General features: G+C 32.7%; 1 protein-coding gene across 1 annotated transcript in view; it reads left to right on the top strand.

Annotated features, from left to right (window-relative positions):
* The window catches only part of LOC126971109 (myotubularin-related protein 9), a 339,153-nt gene that overhangs the window by 67,687 nt on the left and 253,110 nt on the right, over positions 1-18,356 (top strand). The window lies entirely within an intron of this gene.

Raw genomic sequence — 18,356 nt, 5'->3', positions numbered from 1 at the left:
AATTTAAAAAATAAACAGCCTGCACCAAAGAGAATATAAACTAGCCTGCAATATGTAGGTAAAGATATTGTTTCAATATAATTAATACAAGTTAAAGCTGAATGATAATCAATACATTCATTATTATACTAAAAATGCGTAACTAATTAATATAGTTTCCAATACTGCTGATATTCAAAGACTAACTTTTAAATGAAATCTTCAATAGTTATGATCGACTGCTGCTCCTTTCAGTGCGAACGAGATAGCAATATTGGCAATACCGCTTACATGTCATGTGCATGCAACGAGCTGCAGCAGTACCGTGTAAGAAGGAGATAAAAAACGAAGATGGCGGAACTATGACGAAAATCACAGTAGTTTGACTCGTGAATATTGACTGACAGAGAGTAATACGCCTCAGCATTCATCAACTCAAATGGAGTCGTTAGGATGTATCGAGGGCGATCTAAGACGGTTTAAATAATATAAAGCAAAATAGACGAACGATCTTATCTTCAAGGAGCGTACCATCTTTTGTGAAGCAATGTACTTTCAACGAAATTTCGGATTTATGCGTTGGGTATTGGGGTTAATATTGCATGCGGCCTTAGACCGATTATTATCTAAGCGATGCATGTTAGAGGGCCACACGGGACCGGTTCTATAGTAACCGCATCCAGAACTAAAGACACCATACCAAGCCTTACGAGTATTCTGTTTTCTTGTAATATGTTTTTATCGAGCATTGTTTAAAGATCAATGAATAACAGTGCAAAGTATTTAATTATATATAATACAGGAATTCCCATAATTACTTCTCATATTTGCTATGTTAAGACAAGCGTATCCAAGTTTTCGAGTTTAAATTTAGAGAAAAAAGAATAAGCTTAACAAAATTATGTTCAAGTGACTTGCTCGAGTTTGTCAGTTATATTAATACAAAGGGAAATAAATAGAGAGATAAAAAAGATTGAATTTGAAGTAATTCCATTATAATAAGTTCATCTAATTTATTTTATAGTTTTATTCATCAGACTTCTACAAAATCAAATTCAAATATTATTATTTAAAATGGGATTCATAATCACTTATTGAACGCCAAAAACTACCACCCATTCAAAATAGACTGCCTCAGACTTGAGAAGAAATTTAGTGGGCCTTTTTTTATAAAATATAGATTACAATGTAATATCGTACAATAAACATTTATAATTAAAAAGCCTGAGAGTGTTCGCTTCATTCCCAGTCTGTAGTATCATTAAGAAAATCGTTTATGTTATAATAAACTTTCCCACACAAACGTTCCTTAACAATTCTTTTAAATTTTGTATTCTTTATATTTTCTGTGATTTGTTTTGTGTAAAAGTATATACATCGCCCAATAAAAGACTTAATAACTTGACTTAACCAAATAGTAGGCATATCAAGTTTATGTTTGTTTCATGTCAGCATATTATGATTGATTAATGATGGTGTTTATAACCTTAAAGAACATTATCAAGAATTTATTGAGAGGTAACAGTCAAAATGTTTATTCCTTTAATTTTTTCTCTTAATGATTCTTTAGGACCTAGGTTATAAAAAGCGTGAATGGCCCTCTTCTGCAGCACAAAGATAGTAAGTATTTATATTGATGTTTGCTGCACTGCCCCATAACATCATACCATAGGACATAATACTATGAAAATAACTAAAGTACTACTAGTCGCGCCGTATATATGTCTGTCAACTGTCTAATCTTTTAAACCGCATCGCCCAGTTTCTCAATTTTTTATTGTAAATAATGTGATTTCTCACGTTATAAGCTATAATTTATTAAAAAAAAAACCTTTTGTAATTGTATAATATATACAAATATAATATAACTTCCAATCGATTCATTAAGGTTTTTGTTTTCCTTCTTAATCACCAATATTGTAAAATATATGTATGTTTAGAATCAAATCTTATGTTTAAAATATACCAGCAGAATGTATGATGGCAGTATAATATTATTAGTCCAAACACAAGGCCCATAAACAGGTTAGCTCGTCTCTAAATAAAGGAACAATGTAGAAAGTGCCAAGTCATGCAGCGGTGCCTATCCCGGTTCGTAAAACCCGAAATCGAATCGAAAATACCGAACCAATCAGTTAACTTACACTATGCTCAGACTTTACTTACGTATACCATTGCAGAATATAATAGAACACGAACTTCACTTTTATATTCAGCTGTTTTTGCTTAAGCTCAGAATAATTTTATGAATGACGATAAAAACGATATAAAAAGTTATGTTAAGCTTACACTTAGCTATGTTTTACTTGAGCGAAGTCTGATCAAAGTCTTAGTACGCTTTATAGATCTCTCAGCTCATATTATCTTTAATACTCAATTCCAAAAATTAATAAAAATATGTTATGCGAACCTTAAAGTCAGGTGGGTTAGAGACACTGCCTACTGAGGTCCAGGGTTCGAATCGCGGTAGATGTTTGTTTCCGAGTCATGGATGTTTATATATGTATTTATGTATGTTTATTAATATATTGTTAGTTAGGGCAAGATAATTTGTGTAACAGTTTGGTCATACTAAATATATTTAGTTAAATGTTTCAATTAGCGGTGAATTATTAATAATCTTAACATATTATATTATACTAGCTGACCCGGCAAACGAAATTAAAACTAAATTATAGCCTATGAGTTATTCTGGTGTGTAAGCTATATTATTATGAAGTTTCATCAAAATCCATTCAGTCCATAGTTTTTGCATTAAAGAGGTACAAACATACATCCAGACATACAAACTTTCACATTTATAATATTAGTAGGATATAATTATTCTTTGCGTGTGTATGTCACTGAACACCTGCTAAACGGCTGGACCTATGAATTTTGATAATGTTTTGTTGTGTGTATACCAGTGAATTCGAGAATGGCGTAGTTTATCAATTCAGTTCATAATTGTATTATTCTTCTGTTTATACGTAAAGCTAGTTCTATAATAATTGTGTGAATCAAAGTTACATAGTATCTGTTTTATATACCCACTACCTACTGCATGCATCGTCTTTCGCGTGGACGCTTTAAAGCAGTAAAAATACTAGGCGTGCATTTACAATGATGTATTATTATATAGCCATCTGTTGTCTCGACCTCTTATTAATATTTATGCAAAATTATAATTACTACTATTCAATAGTTTTTACGTTTAGCCTGGACATAAATACAAACAAACGGACAAAAATTCTATAAAGTTATTGCACGCCTCGAACGCGAAGCGGCTGAATACGTATTAATATAAAAAAAAATATCGTGGAAGTCTATTAGTCTGTGGTTCAAAAAAACGGCGTGGTACCGATATCTCGAGAACGACTTGACCATTAAATTCATATACCTTGTACATGATCGCAGCTTAACCTATCTTATTGTATATCTTTAACGGGTATAATTGCAAGAAGGTTAAGTAAACTTATGTTTACCCTTTACCCCCGGGTATAACTAGTCATTTGAGTAAAATCCGAAAATTAAATCACCTACATTTTGTATTGGACGTTTATCAATATTTTTGAACATTAATAAATTATGATTCTCGCTAGTATAACATATATATAATAGTAAATCGTCCTTTTTTATAAAATACTCGTAAATGCTGGATTTTTAACTTGATAATAATTTACTACTACAAATTTAGGTACAGCGGTTGATGTTTACATTCGGTTACTTACACTACTTAGTTCATTATCATCATCATCATCAGCCGGAAAACATCCACAGCTGGACAAAGGCCCCGCCTGAATATCGCCATGACGATCGGCCCTATGCTGCACTATGAGCGACTATCAGCTTTCTCATAAGGCCCATAGTTAGCGACCACGTCTGCGTACCGTAATTCATCACTGGCAACACACACTGCGCACTGGTTGAAAATCTTCGTCTTCAGTTACTGCGGTATTTGGGACGAGAAGATTTAACGGAGCTTCCTACTCAGTAACTTACATTAAATACATATTTTAAATTTTTCTTATTACTATTATTTTATTTGTTACCTAGGTATATATGCAGAAATCACAATAGTTAGCTAAAATTCTATAAATTGCTGGATTAGGCTGAAAAAAATATTGTTCTAATCTTTTAAATTACAACATAATAGGTATCTGTTTGTGTTTTTGACAATGAATGATAATACTAGTAGGTAGTACTGATACCTAACTATTCATGTAATACCAAAATATTAAAGTGTACTTACTGTATACGCAACATAAAATAAAGGACAAGGAAACAGATCCGAAACACGAGAATAACTGAATAACAAAGTTTACAATATATTATATTACTTATTTACAACACCTACCAACTTTGTTTGTGAAACAAATAAAAAAATGTAAGTATTCATTTTTTTAATTCATTTAAATGAACATCGGTATATTTTTTATGTGCATAAAATGGCACAAAATTAACTGAACATTTTTATTGGCTTACAGCAAATTTTGTTACGTTATCATTAGTAGGTATGTTAATGCTTACGTTAAGTATGTTAAATTATATAACTCTATCAGTTATTTATATCCGTGATCGCCTTATTCTAAAACATATAAAAATAACGTTTTCGCTACACTACAAATATTATCATAATGTTAATTTGCTAAAATGTTAATCGTGTGAATGTTCGTTATAAATCGACCGAGCCCGCAGCTAACGTAAAGCTCGTCCCCACACTATATTTTATTTGCCCTCGTAATTACAACATAACATTAACCATAACCGACATTATAGTTATTTTTTATTCTCAGAATGTGTCAGTTTTTATTTAAATATCAAATGAGTCACGGAGTTATTTTAACAACACAACATTTCAGAATGAATAATTTAATATAAATTTGTAATTAAAGTTCACGTACCTAAGTCACATGTTTTAATTACAACCAGCAAGTATCCCTTCCTCTTTTAAACGTAAAGCTACGAACAAAACATTTAAAAGATTGTTTTGCCGAAATTTTTGAAATTATTCTTTCTCTTTTATGGTTACTTGATCTTTTTAATTAGTTTATTAATAATAAAAAACACTTAATTAACACAAGGTTTATTACTAAAATTTCGGCTGAGTGAACTTTAGTTTAAAATGTAACTTTTTGAATGTTGTGGCATGAAACCTTGGTTTCGTCATGGATCTTAAGTACTTTGATAACTGATTTCTTAATAAAATATAACAGACTTAACTTAAAACAGAACACAAAATATTAAGTTAATTCTATGGTTATAAACATAAGCTTGTGTATTTTAATAAAAGCCAAGGAAAATGGCAATTAGTTATTTTTATATAATGTTTTATGTGTGTTTATACAAACGAATACTTTATAAATATAATTATAACTTATTTTGCCTTTATAGTAACATTTTGATTACAATGAAGATAGGGATCCGTTAGATAATAATGTTTTTTTATTACTTAAAGAGTAAATTAGTTAATGTTATAAACTTCAATCCGACACATTCTTGATATAAGCGTACAAGGTCGGGGGCTACAACTAGTCTAAAATAAAATATTTCATCGTTGTCTCCGTCACGGCATGGGAGCGATTCGTCAAGGAGTTGGCACTTGTCAGGCTTTCCAACTAGAAAAACGAGGAGTGAATCTTGCTTGAGAACTGAGGGGGAGGGTTGGGGGCACGAGAGGAGGTACAGAAGTGAGTGAACGAGCCTGTATTACGTGACGCTCTACGTAATATTGAGAGTATCTTCGTAGTAAATCGGCCGTAACCTCAAATAACGTGCGGTCTCTATAAGACGAATATTAAAGTTCGTTAAGTAGCATTTGAAATCTAGGTCAACTTTAATAAACGTTTAAAACATTTAATGATGACATATACCGTCACAAAGTCTTAATCAATGCATTGATTATTTATTCATATAATGTTTCTAAATTTATTGTTAATGAATATTGATATACTCATTTGAATCATATTGCAACTTTTGTACTTCATCCTGACTTACACTAAATAACTTATAAAGTTTTTTTTTAATTTGAATTGGAATATATTTTAATCAACAACTATCTCATATTCAACAGAAAGTAGATACTGAATGGTTTAGTTTTTAAATATAACGCATAAGTACAAAGCATATTATAAAATACGTTAAATATTAACACACAGAAGAATTATTGGTAGTCTTGCAGCATAGAATATATTATTCCAGCACAGTTGAATCTGTTTATAGAAGTACACGAACATGATCATTCAAAACTAATATCTGAATAGCAGTTTTCTTACAAAAAAAATCACGATTTATTAATCCATTTGATGGTAAAAGAAACTCATCACGCAAGCAAGGGAAGAGTGGAAAAGACATCACCCGGAGAAAGCGCAAGAAAATCAATAAAATAAATATTAGTTATGACTGTAAACATATTTTCCTAAAATGCAATAAGCTGTATGTCATGAAAAGCAGAGTTATTCTTTTGTTCATTCCGTCATATTAAAAAATATCATATTAAATTTATTGTTACATATTATAATATTATCTATTATAGATATTTAACATAATGCTATAATTTACTGGTCAAATATAGAGCCCATCCTCATTTAATTAAAGTATGATTTGAAATGAAGTAAAAGAAAACATAATTATTTATTAAAAAAATATAAATCATTACGAGAATTTAGCGAATGGGTTGCGAAATTGATTTAATATGAATCAAGAATACCACATAATATATCTGGTTTGTGTATAATAATTCGCCATAAAATTTAAAATATTTATAGTAAGAATCATACTAGCAAGTCTTGTAAATGAGTCACAAGAACGTTGACCCTCGCCGCCATCTTGACGCGGTTCCTGCGCCTGCGCAGCCCTCAACGCTTCAATCAAGTTTACCCTGACCATGATTAAGCAACCCTTTTGTAACGATCTAACTAGAAATTGTGAAAAGAAAGAGATTACTGATCATTATATCTAAAATCATTTAATCTAAAATAATATTATATCGCTATTTCAATGCGCAGTAAGTAGGTAGATTTAAGTTCCTAAGAACCTACTACTAAATACCTAATTTATTATTTACATATTTCAATAGTAATATTTATTGAATTTTAATGTTTTTGATTTTATAAGCCTTTCTAAACGGGCGTTCTAAGATATTATTGTATTTGTATCATGTTTTTGGTATTGTAATGTCAGCTATATTTATTATACGTTATCTATTGATTAAGTTTTAATACATTCGTGAGAAAATATTTATTAAAGAATTATCGACCTAATTCCTTTGTGCTAATGAAATTTATTTTCAGGTTATTTTCAGGGTTATCTCATAAAATTTATATATTTTTTTATTTCAACCACTATTACAATAATAATATTTATCGAAATGAACTATTGTGTATCGGGACAATTCTCCCTAACAGTAGCTATTAAATAGGTAACAATGCAATTATATTCAACAACCAAAACGGCCATCTTGGAAACTAAATTTATGTGTAAACCATAATATTTGTACTATAATAATATAACCTAAGCTACAATTCTACAAATGACTGTGGTTTTATAGTTTTATAAACGATAACAATAGCTGTTAGATATTCAATGCTAAGGCCTCTATTATGTCACTGAATACAATAAACCTGAATTACAACAAACGACGCCATTTTGAAACACGATTTTAATATCACGAACAATAAGACTTATTACGGTCCTATTATCTTTTCATCATTAGGCTTCCAAGGAGTATGCATATGCTGAGATCCTAACAGAACTCTTTCTGTCTCTCTCAAATTGCTTTATTAATTTCTAGCTCAATCTTCTCGCTCTAATTTAAGATTGTGGTTTAGAATAACTTTACTGTTAACATTATTAATGTTCAATAGAAAAATAATCAAAATACATGCTTAGAAATAATGCTTATATGTGTATATAATTCAATAAAATCACTTTATTTAATAATTTCAGGAAAGATCGTTACAAGATATCTATGAATTTCACCCAATTAAAAAAAGAAAAGGCATACAGTTAAAAGTTTTTACCCCAACACCAGGTATTAAAAATTCCCATAAACCGTTTTATAACTGATCTACGTAAACACTATATTCTTAAAATTTTAAAGTAAATTCGTCCTCTATCGGATGTCGCATTACCACCGGCCGCGGAGTAGGGGTGAAGTTGAATCAAATTTTTCTAAACCAGATTAAGACTCTGGTTTCCGATAAGGAACATAGTTTGAACCTTATTAGGTTACCCAGTAAGGGTAATAACCCTACGAATTATATTTTTATTTTCTTAATATAAGTAAATCATAAAAGCATGAAATTAGTATGTCAGTTCGTATTCGTGGTATTTTTTCATTTTCATTTCAAGTATTTAATAGTGTATGAGTATATAAGTGAGGCTAATATAAAGCGTATAAAAACTCTTGCGGGTAGAATTTCATAAAATCCGTTCTCAGCTGACTCGCGAAAGGAATATTCCTACCAAATTTCAAGTCTCTACGCCTTATGGTTCCAGAGATATCGTGATGAGTCCATCAATACATAGGTGGAAATATAGATATAAATAGTATAAAAGTAATACTTTATTGTAGAAAATGTTTATATTTAATGATGATAGTGAAAATTTTTTTATAGATCAGGGCCATGGGTCTAAGGAATAAAGCTTAGAAGATTTAATTGAAATATATCGAGTAGATGCGCTCACAAATGAAAACCTCTATCATTTTATTTATTTAGATTGGACAAAAACACAATATGAATCAATTTATTCGTAAGTTGTTTTATTTTTCCCCTTTCACAAGTGATGTATATATTTGTACCACCTGTAAGTTTGTATAACATTATAAAGATCTTTCCTTTCAATTTGTATATTACTAACCTATTAAAAGTGTATGACTCATTATCATATAAGTGTGAGAATTATAATAATATCTAAGTGTGAGAATTATAATAATATCTGTGTTAGTTTTCATATGTCAGGGAAGCAATGTCTATAGCTGTAATATGTGGTTCTGTTTGAATGACTGTTCAATTTAAGGTCTTTAATATTCACCAAAAATAATCTATTAATAACAGACTTCAAATCTGTGCTTTGAATGTACTAGCGTATAGACTAAGTGACACGATTTTATAAATATATGACGGACCAAGGCCATTCACGTAGTCAGGATCCTCGTGGTTGTTCCTTTTTTTTTGTGGGCGTTGAACACGACAGCAAGTAAAACACAGTCTCATAAACGTTACACTTGTAATTGATATACTTCACAATGTCTTATGATATTGTAATAGGCATATGTTGTTCGCGTCTTGCGCGTGCGACACAACCGCCTCGCTCTATTGTTCTTCCCTGACAGCCTGCTCGGTGCTCGGCCGGCGTCCGATCTCGACTGCACTCGCACCGCACGCCGAACTCACCCGAGCCAAGATGAGTAGCGAAATATCTTTGTGCTCATTCGTGGCGCAACGTTGTTGACTACGACATATACATATATATATAGATACTTATTGTTTGTTATATTTTCATTAAGTAATAATATTCAGATTATTTACACATAATTTAAATTACAATAAAACATTGTCATACTGTGGAGCAACAGTGTAGATACACATTTTACAGAAAAGATGTATTCGAGTGCTTACAAATATATCACAAAGAGTAAGCTGCAAAACTTATTTTCATACTCAAACTAAATATCCTAACATTACCGTGCATATATACATATATATTTACTCGAAATATGTAAGTTTGTACGAAAACACGTCAATTTGCACAAAAATCATAGGATGCACCCCATCACAACACACCTCGCTATAAAAATAATCTTTTGCAAACTACATACATACATATAATCACGCCTCTTTCCCGTAGGGGTAGGCAGAGACCATTTCTTTCCACTTGCTACAATCATTATATACTTGTTTCGCTTCGCCACTTTCATTATTCCTTTCATACATGCTCTTCGGTTTCTTGACCTGGCCTTTTTTCAAGATCTCGAAACGTCCGCCTAGGTCTACCCCTTCCAACACTTTTATTCACACTGGCCTTATACACTTTCTTCGTCAATCGTTCTTCATTCATTCTCTCGACATGGCCAAACCATCTCAGCATACCTTTGTCACAACATCTTCTTTCAGACCACAACGTTTCCTTATCTCATTATTTCTTATCCTGTCACTCAGTTTAACTCCTATCATACTTCTCAATGCTCTCATCTCAACTGCATTTATTCACTTCCGTGCATGAGTGTTGGAACCAACACCCCCTCATGCACAGCCAAACGAGCCATATTAGACACTTTTTGCCCCGTTTATTCTTACACGAGCACTAGAATCCCTATAAAGAGATTGCAATGCTCGTATGAGGACATTGCTCACACCGTTCGCGGACAATGCTGACCACAATTCATTTCTCGCCACTCTATCATAGGCCTTTTCTAGATCCACAAACGCGCAATAGACCTTCTTGTTTTTAGCCAAATACTTTTCGGCTATGCACCGCATGGAAAAGACCTGATCCGTACATCCCATTCCCCTTCTAAATCCCGCTTGTGCATCCCATACCTTTTCATCTGTTTCATTCACAACTCTTTCAATCAACACATTCGCATACAATTTACCGACGACGCTGAGAAGGCTTATACCGCGGTAATTTCTGCAGTCCTGCCGTGATCCTTTTCCCTCATACAATGGCACGATTACAGCTTTGCACCATTCTCCTGGTACTTGCCCATTTCGCCAGCACAAATTGAAAAGGCGGTACAGCTGTCTAGCCGCTATGCCCTGTCCAGCCCTCAGCATCTCGACGGTAATCCTGTCATACCCTGCAGCCTTACCTAATCTCATACTTTTCAATGCTTTCACTTTTTCATCCATGCTTATCTCACTTTCATCAACATTTATATTAGTTTCACTAGAAGGTGCCGGATGTTGGACGTGCACTTCCTCTCTATCAAACAAACTTTCAAAATACTCTTTCCATCTCTTTAGCATACATTCTTCTCCTCTTATAATGCTCCCATCTTAACTCCTGACTATACTGAGCTCCGAGGTAGAAGTTTTCCCTCTGGCTGTTTTGATGGATTTCCAGAAGAACTTGATGTTTGACTGGAAATCTTCAGTGAGCCTCCTATCAAAATCATCCTTTCTTTTTTCTTTCTTTCTAGACACAACTTCTTTTGCTGCTGATTCCAATCTTTTATACTTCTACTTCGTCTGCAATCAAAATCTAAATCTTCAGTGAGCCTCCTTTCAAAATCATCCTTTCGTTCTTCTTTCTTTCTAGACACAACTTCAAATAGTTAAACAACAACTTCAACAGTTAAAATTTATAATAATTTACCAGAACACTTAAAAGCCGGAACCAATATAAAAAATTCATTCTTTGAAAAAGTTACTTTTGAAAAAAGTTACTATTTTAATAATGAATACTTACAGAAAAAAAACATTTGAATGTCTGCCCCTCTGTTGTTCATTGCTATGTCTTACGAGTACGAGGTGCATGTGATAATTTAGTCTAAAATTTTGTTTAGTGACTAAGTCGCATGTAACGCAATTTAAATAAATAAATAGATAAGCTGGTAGCCTTACCTCTCCTGGATAACTTAGTTTTTGTCCCGATGAACCCCAAGGACCCATCACCTCCACTCCAAAGGGAACAAATATAAAACTTGAAGGCTTTAGCAATAATGATAAAAAATAATAAATTACCCAGCGACTGTGTCACCTAAAGCAAAACAGAAACAGAGGTCAGTCTCAGGAAAATTAATAAATGTGAATGCTTGAATAACAAATTTGAATTATCTGCTTTAAATTACAGTCCATTAACAACTCCTGTAACTAAAAGACACATTGTTTCAATACCGAATAAAAGAGACATTGCTATGGATATGCTCACAGCCATATTAGATTCTGATCCTGACAATATATGCATTCTTCATTCACCTCCTTCGTGTCCACTCACGCCAAGTAAAGTTACTCTACCTGTTGATTCCCCTTTACATAGAGCACGGATATTGTCTTTTGTATTAGAATCAGACCATGGTACTGAAATATGGTAATAAAAAAATGAGACTCTTTTGTTACCCATCTTAAATACGCTTATTGTAGTCATAAACTATTCTATTGTATTATTATTAGGTCATATCTTTGGAGAAAATAAATACGGATTCCGTCCAATATTTAAGTTTAACCGCAAAACCTTTGCGCCAAATATAAATACATATATAATAATTAAATTTCTCTAAATACTCCACCTCGACTTATAAAATCAATGCATGGGCTTCACAGCAATATGCACAGCTTTATTGATCATAATGTGTGTAAGTGCATGGTGTGATATATGACTCTCTGTGTTCTTTTTGTATTTTTGTAAATATTTGTTTTAACAGACAATTTATCAATTTATCCATCACTCAGTGATACATATTTCCTCCGCTTTATATTTCGGCTATTCCTCCACTGCTCGTGCCGCCCTGAATGTATGTATGTACAAGTCGCATCCCACACCAGGGGCTTTCTATGACGATTTCTCCTATTATTAACACTCCCTTTCAATATTTAAGAATCCTAAAACAATATACGGTCGAGACAATGGGAAAACTGCAGATCTGATTAAAAAATCTGAGACTCGTCTCAGTACAAAAGTAAACTATCTTAACAGAAAAAAAATAGTAACCTAGAAAAACGCGTTATCTAAAACCTAGGTCCAAATTAAACATTACGAGGAAATTTGAAAGAAATATACAAAATAAACTGTCAAATCCATTGTTGGGTACACATATATATACATATATTAATATAAGAAGGGGGAAACGGAAAAGTGAGGCAACCGCCCATTGACATCCAAAACCATCAGGGGTCAAGAGATGTGTTTCCGGCCTTTAAGGAGTATGCTTTTTTCATGAAAGTCCCTAAGTCGTATCTGTTCGGAAAAACCGCAACCTGTAGTTGATTCCACAAAGTGGCTGTGCGAGGCAAGAAATTTCTTGCTAAATTCGTGGTAGTAGAATGCCAGACGTCAACGTGATTTCCATTGGTTATTTTGCAGGACCGGTCAACACATGGTTGAGACCTGCCACCGATAGATACAGAGCAAGATGGAATAATGAGTTCCATACCTTGCAGTACCACATCAGCAGCAGCATCAACGTCAAGAATATATTATATTTTTATAACATCATCCCAGTAATGTACAAAACTAATGTGTTACGAAATTGAAAAGAAAGAGGGTGATAGATTTGAATGAATTTATGCGAGAATGACGAAACTGCCACGAGAACTCAATGGACTTAAAATCGGACCCAGACTCCAAAGAGCCGACGCCGAAGACACAGACGAACGTTTAACACAACATCATACGAACAGACTGAACTCGTGAATCATAAAGATTCGTTTGGAAATTCCGAAACAATAAATGCAACCACGAAATGCCTTATACAGCGGTTACAGTGTCAATAATGGCTTCGTTCCCAGCGCGAGCGTCATCTCGACTTTTCCCTAGAACTACTAATGAACACACGTGTGGGAACTACTTGCCTTCCGCGTTTCTGTTCTACCGCTTGTGTAACGGCTGGTATACACACTGACAAGTAAGAGTGTAAGTGACAAGTTGACATTAATTGATATTTAGTGCTAAGTGTACGCAAACTTATTACTACGTACTTCGACAATAATTGACATATATACAGGAAGTATAAAGTTAAGTGCAATTGCAATTGTAGAGTTATTTGACTACATTTACCAAGGGGAGGCAAGGAAGGGTATCCGGTCCCCTACTAAAAAGTAGTCAAGACCAAAGTCCTAAGTGCACTAACTTGAATTGCTTAACAGATAATTATTATTTGTCGAAACTACTTAAGAATAAAGGCGCTAATTTCATTACCTAGAAAGAAAATGGAACAAAGGATAAAAGATATTAAGTAAGTGTTCTTACTTAAATAAGAAAAAAATTAAATTGACTTATTACATGGAATTTGACTTTATATTTTCTACAGTGTATATTAAATTTAATCGAGCTTTATATATTGGACTTTATTTCTATAATACTATTCCTATTTTCTCATACTCAACAATGTGAAAGTCCTGGATTATTACGCTGTCAAATACTTGTCACGTTACACTAATTGTAAATTCAAGCGATCGATTTACTATTCGCACAGATCTGTACTTGCAACGTGTATATCCTCCATAACGGAGCTTTCCGCTTGTACGACTCTGCTATATCAGAACTTCAATTATGTTATTAGTTTGATTGACTTTTTATCTATTATATATAGTAATGTACAGCTGAAGATAAATTCATAAAGATGAAGATAGACAAAGCAGAACTAATTTATATCCTCGAGGAACAACCAAATAAAACCTTCTTACAATGCTGAAGTAACACACACACTTGTGTTGATATTAATAATACTATTACTAGGTATTATTATTTATACAAATTAAATTTGTAGCCAAAATTTATCAACGATGCAGGACTTGACCTTATGACCTCTCGGATATGATAGGATATGATAGGACCTACTTTACAGTTTACAACCTGCTCAGCCCCAATAATTAGATATTAGGAAATTGACTTGACGTTTCGCTCTTTAACAAATGAAATTGTTTAGATTTTAAAAGCAGTAGTAGTACTTCTAGAGGCTTTGAAAATTACTACCACGAAATAAGATGTTAATTTGAATGATTTTTTTCTATTATCTGTATAAGATAATATATTCGTATACGACGTAGCTGGGACATTTTTGATAACCTTTTCTACAGTTGCTTATACTACGTCTATACATAAAATCAATTTTTCGCAACAAATATCCATAACTAGTTTTCTGATACAATTTCTCCATAATTGCCGGTATTTCTCCATAATATTTCAATCTGCTGAATAAATTACTGCAAGCTTGTAAGTTATAACCTAGTTATATGCTAATGGAAGGCGAGACATTATTCGTGAATCAAGAATATCAATATAAATGAGTGAAAATTATTCACAACACCAGTGGTTCGTTATTTATCACGTACTTGGTTTTATTAACACCTCTTGTTAATTATTGTGAGGGCGGCGGCCGACTTACTGCGTACTTAACATCGCATCATGAATTTATATTAAACGGTATATGCTCGAGTAGGTGCCTAAGTCAAAGTCACAGCCAAACAACCTTTATTCAATTTGGCTTAAAATAAGCTCTTTTGAATCGCTTTACTATAAATATTTCTTTTAAATTACTGAATCTACCAAATGTTCGAAAAAAGTAGAGCTCGTGAGAAGAAAATACAAGAAGAGAGAGGCCGTTGAGGCCAAACGAGTTTTTAGACGAATTTATGAATTTCTGATTTTTAGACCCTGAAAAACTTTTTCTTTGAAAACATAACATTAACTGATTGGAATAAAATGTAATAAAGTGATGTATGATCAATGTTGGTCAGCACTTAGTCCAAAGTCCATATAAATTTGGTCAATAGTTTGGTCAAGCTCTTCTAATAAACCATTTTGTAAAAACATAACCTACAATAATATCTAAAATCTGAAAAAAAATACATCTCTCCAATGATTTGATACCGCTTACAAAATACACCCAGAGGTTAAAACCTCTCCAGGGATTCTAAATCCAGGGATTTTTTATTTTATTTTTACCAATTAATATTTACTCATCTCCTAATTATTCTAAAATATGATAATAATTAAAAAAAACTTATATTCGTTCAAAGTTTAGTAATGACCTTCAAACTACCTTCACTGTTACCTTAGCAACAAACGTTTCTCAGAATTATTAGCTGGAAGGATTGCTCCCATTAGAAGGATTTAATTTTATAATAAGGTATAGCCATTTACGATTTGATAGCGTTACTAAATAAATTCTCTTAAATTATTTTAATTTAGCAAATATGAATATATAATTATATATTTTTTTTTCAATTTGTTATTGTAAGCTATTACACTTAAAAGTTATCCTCATTGTTAGATAAAAGGTTTCTTTAAATAAGAACTAGTGATTGTCGATTAAAAATTGTATTTTAATTACTTTTTAGTATGTTTCCCCATATATTTTATTAATTTTCTAGCTTGCCCATTTAGCTAAGTGTTGACATGTTTTGTTTTTATATTCACTAGCTATGTTAGGCCGCCACGCTTCTCTGTGTCCAACATATTATGAACTAAATAGCTCTTTATTTTTAACACCCACGTATTTATAAAGACTAGTGTTTATATTATACATAATTATTCTTTGAATGTACTTCTTTCTAAAAAGAAATACATTTTTACTTTTTTATTTATTTCAGCGCCATAGGCCGTTTGCCGTGTAAATTTCCGCGCCGTACACTTTAGAGTGTCGTATTGGTGGTCACTTGTGAGTTATTACTGAATAGTGAGTGGTATGTGAGTGATCGGGAGCGGAATTCTCCGTCCCTAAATAGCCAGGTCGACGACCCCGTGGCCTTGCCCTTCACTCCGTAATCTACTCACACTTCAAACTTCAACTGCCGATTGCTTAGCTTACTTGTGATTTATTATATTTACTTCTTCGTTTGCCTTCAAGTTATTAAGTATGAGTTACGTAATGAATATTATAATTAGAAGGCCGCGATATGTTTTATGGCCTTTTTTAACAAGTCATGATATAATAATCTGAAAAAAGTCTTTATTCAGTATGGTATATATATGTACTGATCATTTTAAAACGTCAGGCTTAAATGCTTTTTACTATGGCTTCACTATCGTGACTCAGCAAAGAAATTCAGTAATTTTTGAAGTGAAATCTTCTTTAGCAGCGTTGGGCACTCTTTGGTAGGGGAAAATCTTATGGGTTCGCGTCATTATTGTGTGAATATAAATGAACAAAAAAAATATATGTTATTTATTCGACTTTATATTTTAGTTTGAATGTTTGAAATTATTCTTATAATAAATAGATGAAAAAAATCTGAAAGTGAAGCCTTTTTTGTTCGAATTTTTGTAACTACTTCTAAACGGCATTGAATTTCAGTATTTTTCTTTCGCATAAATTTATGGCTAGATATTCTTCACAAAGTGGCGACTCAATATAATGACTTAATAAGGTTAGATTTTATATATTAATCTGAGCTTAAGCAATTTAAAAACATATGTAGAAGCTTGTAATTAGCATTTATATTTCTTTCTATTTGTTGTCTATAATTTGTAAAAATTGCTGTAAGTTTCCCAAATAAAATAAAAATAACTAGACCTTGTTTTGTATATAAATTCGCATGGGCAGGTCCGTGCGCGGGCGACGGGTGGCAGTGTAAGTCGGACTGTTGGACGGAGAGGTCACGCTACTTGTTGTAATTTTATGGTGAACTAATTCCCGCATACCGCTTTAGTGACACTTGTTGTATTTTAGTAGCTAACCCGGTAAACGTTGTTTTGCCATATAAAGTATAATTCACGTGATAGTTTTATAAGTAATAAAATATTGCCTATATTATAGCCTGTACATCATTTTGTTCTATTGTCAATAGTTTTTGCAGCGCACGCAAAAATAGGTTTTCGATTTTACACCTTGTGTTACAAAATAGCAATTTTAGTACGAATCCCTAATTTTGAAAAAAAAAAACATAGTCTATAGCCTTCCTCGATAAATGGACTACCCAACACTGAAAGAATCATTCAAATCGGACCAGTAGTACCAGAGATTAGCGCGTTCAAACAAACAAACAAACAAACAAACACTGCAGCTTTATAATATTATAGTATAGATTAGTATAGATAAGGTACTTATTGCGTAAATAATAAAATTTCATTTTGCGTCGTGCGTGCTGGTTGCTGTTGTCGAACTATCGATACTTTGGTTATCGATATATGATTTATTATAAGCCGGAAATCATCTATAATATGTATAGGGCTATCGATATAACATGAATATTTAGGTTCAATTATAATAAAGTATACCTGTGTATCGAAAATATCGATAGATTATCGATATCATTTGGCTTCAATTATCAGCTGTTATAATATCCTATTGATAGAGGACTATTGAACGCTAGTAAGTAGAACATCTTCCCTACTAGCCTTGTATCGTACAGGTTTTTTGTTAAATATCCAAGATGGCTGCCTCGCAAAATTACAATTTCAACATTATGGATATCGTATCCCAGGTTCATGAGGGTGCAGAGAATGAATTTGGGATCATTTTCGAATTCCAATATAAGCCGCCGCGCAAATTTATGATTTCAACAATATGGATATCGCATCCGAGGTTCTTGAAGGTGCGGAGAACGTATTTGGGATATTGTTTTAAATCCAAGATGGCCGCCGCGTAAATTCATGATTCCAACAATATGGATATTGAATCTGAGGTTATCGAGGGTGCAGAGAACGAATTTGGGATTGAGAAAGCCGATTTCCTGTGCGCTCTTTTCGCCTCCAACTCAACGCTTGACGACAACGGAAAAATACCGCCG

The sequence above is a fragment of the Leptidea sinapis genome, chromosome 23, assembly GCF_905404315.1.
Source record: "Leptidea sinapis chromosome 23, ilLepSina1.1, whole genome shotgun sequence".
In the NCBI taxonomy this organism is placed as follows: domain Eukaryota; kingdom Metazoa; phylum Arthropoda; class Insecta; order Lepidoptera; family Pieridae; genus Leptidea; species Leptidea sinapis.
Note: the sequence above shows the minus strand (reverse complement) of the source record. Positions and strands in the feature narration are given on the sequence as shown.